This window comes from Podarcis pityusensis, assembly GCF_964106645.2.
Source record: "Podarcis pityusensis genome assembly, chromosome: 3".
NCBI lineage: Eukaryota > Metazoa > Chordata > Lepidosauria > Squamata > Lacertidae > Podarcis > Podarcis pityusensis.
In genome coordinates, this window is record NC_138026.1 from 122382022 (window position 1) to 122384710 (window position 2689).

At 51.2% G+C, this 2689-nt stretch overlaps 1 long non-coding RNA gene across 1 annotated transcript; it reads right to left on the reverse strand.

Moving 5' to 3' along the window:
* Nucleotides 1-693: 693 nt before the first annotated feature.
* LOC308473425 lies at nucleotides 694-1601 on the reverse strand. Its single transcript, XR_013984090.1, has 2 exons — nucleotides 1568-1601; nucleotides 694-1358 (listed from the first exon to the last, which is right to left on the reverse strand). It is a non-coding gene; the product is annotated as an uncharacterized lncRNA (long non-coding RNA).
* Nucleotides 1602-2689: the final 1088 nt, after the last annotated feature.

Here is a 2689-nt window from a genome sequence, read left to right on the forward strand (position 1 = left end):
CCTTCCTAGCACAAAACTCAAGGACAGCTGTAAAGAAATACTGTTATTTAAGACAGGAGCCAGTTCCCATTGGCGGAGGTGTCTCTGTACAAGGGGCTGCCACAACCTCAGATGTAGATTTCCGATGTTCTTTGTTCTTTGTATGTTGGCGAGTCTGTATTTACATATGAATGTGTGTGTTGGGGGTGTGTATGTGTTGCGTGGCTGCTTGTGGGTGTCCCGCCCAGGGAAACTGTGGAATTTGGGCTAATGTGGGGGGCTGGAGACTGGGGGGAATTCCAGAGTGGGGTGGAAAGTGGGAGGGACTTGGTTGATCAGCAAGACAAGGGCCTAGACTGGGACCAAAATCGTCTGTGCCTGTTGCTGTGGTGGTGATTTACTTAGGAAGTCAAAAGTCGGTATACGGTGGTGGCCCATGCTTGTTGCTCTATACATATGAATATACAGGACATATTAAGCATAGTTATATTATACATAATGTACTGGCAGAGGTTGTGGTCCCAAACCCCCTCTGGTTCTGGCTGGAGAGCTCTTCACTACCCTTGTGACGTCGCTTTGATTTGGTGTGGGCCTGGACATTGTGGTGGCGGCACCGTTCCAAAAAGCCCAGCCCTGACAATAAAGGAATGAGCATTGTTGAAAAAGGAGACCCGATTCATTCATTAGCATCACTCCTGACTTTGTTTTGGAGGGGGGGGGGAGACACTTGCCCTAAACTATCCCACCATGGTCAGATCTGACCTCCATAGTAGAGCCCCACATCACAAGCCGGAAAAGGTCCAGGCCAGCAGAGAAAGTAGATGCTCAGGACAAACAGCAGAAAAAATGTGGGGCTGGTTGGGGGAGCATGACGAGAAAGCCCCAAAGTCTGCAGTTTATAACGATGAAAATAAAAGTGTGTGAGCTAATTAAAGAGATTTCGGATTGTGTCTGGCTGTTTCTTCGTCACAGTGGCTGGCTGGTCTTGTGAGTCTTTATCGGGAATCTTCTGCCCCCCCCCCCCCTTCGCTTCCCAGAACAGGGGCATCACAGTGCTGAGCTCTGAAGAACGCCAGCAGGCAGCATGTCTGGAAGACATGGGGGAACTCGCCATGTCATCAGCCGGGCACGTTATTCCTAAATGTCCAGGAAATAGCACGCAAAAAGCTGGCAGGCTTCTTGATGCACGGGGTTTGGCATGACGACATTTGGAGGGCCACAGGGACCCCCCCTTGCTAGAACTCCTCCTCTTGGTCAGGTATCATGTTTGTTTAGGCATCATGTTATCCTGCCTTTCCTCCAAAGTTCTCAGGTGAAATACATGGCCTGCCCCCTATTTATTCTCACAGCAACCTGGTGAAGCAAGATGGGTTGACTTCCTGACAGTAAGAGCTGTTTGACAGTGGAATTTGCTGCCAAGGAGTGTGGTGGAGTCTCCTTCTTTGGAGGTCTTTAAGCAGAGGCTTGACAACCATATGTCAGGAGTGCTCTGATGGTGTTTCCTGCTTGGCAGGGGGTTGGACTCGATGGCCCTTGTGGTCTCTTCCAACTCTATGATTCTATGATTCTATGACAGACGATGTCTGACCCGGGTCCATGAGTATTGTAGCTGAGTAAAGGTAAAGGGACCCCTGACCAGTCGTGGCCGACTCTGGGGTTGCAGCGCTCATCTTGCTTTACTGGCCGGCGTACAGCTTCCGGGTCATGTGGCCAGCATGACTGAGCCACTTCTGGCGAACTAGAGCAGCGCGCGGAAACGCTGTTTACCTTCCCGCCAGAGCGGTACCTATTTATCTACTTGCACTTTGACGTGCTTTTGAACTGCTAGGTTGGCAGGAGCAGGGACTGAGCAACGGGAGCTCACCCTGTCGCGGGGATTCGAACCGCTGACCTTCTGATCGGCAAGTCCTAGGCTCTGTGATTTAACCCACAGCGCCACCTGCGTCCCACATTGTAGCTGAACAGGGATGCAAAATCAAGTCTTCCTCATCCATGTCCACCCCCCCCCCCGAGCTGGATGGATTGGTGGGTCTTACTCAGTACAAAGCAGCTTCCTGCGGCTCAGGACCCCACCTGCGCATCAGCAATGCAGCACAGTCGCCACATCTAGCTGTGGCAGGCCTGGTTTCCTCGGCAGGGATGACTCACCACCTGCCCCTACTTCCGTAGGGAGATCCAAGTTGGCTGCGGCCCCCAAGAGGTTTCTGCTGGGTTTGATTTGCGACCTGGCAGCTGTCATCTTAGAAATGACACACCACTTGTGCCATTACTCAGCCAGTGCTCCGCTTCTTATTTTTCAAAGAGGGAGGGAGGTGGAAATTAAGATTAGGTCAGGCCCATCATATTTGGAAGGCCAAACCTTTTATCTCCGCGGCATGGAGGAGTTTTCTCGCATTCAAAACAAGTTCTGTGTCTTGAGTTCACGGCTGCTGTGCAGAGGGATCTTGGAATTACACGGCCAGCGATTCATCTCCTTTTGCTAGAGTTGTGAGGGCACCTAGTGGGCTTTCTCCTGCATTGCTTCTAGCATGCGAAATGGATGCACAGCTGAATTGCACACTGGGCTCCAAACAAGACTGTGACAGGCTACAGACATATTGGGCTGCTGCTTGACCACTGTTCCAAAAGCCTACGGTCAAGGTCCCACAATTTCTTCCACCACAGTGATGTTATCCAAATCTTCTGGGTTGATGTGTTTCCTAGATTTCCT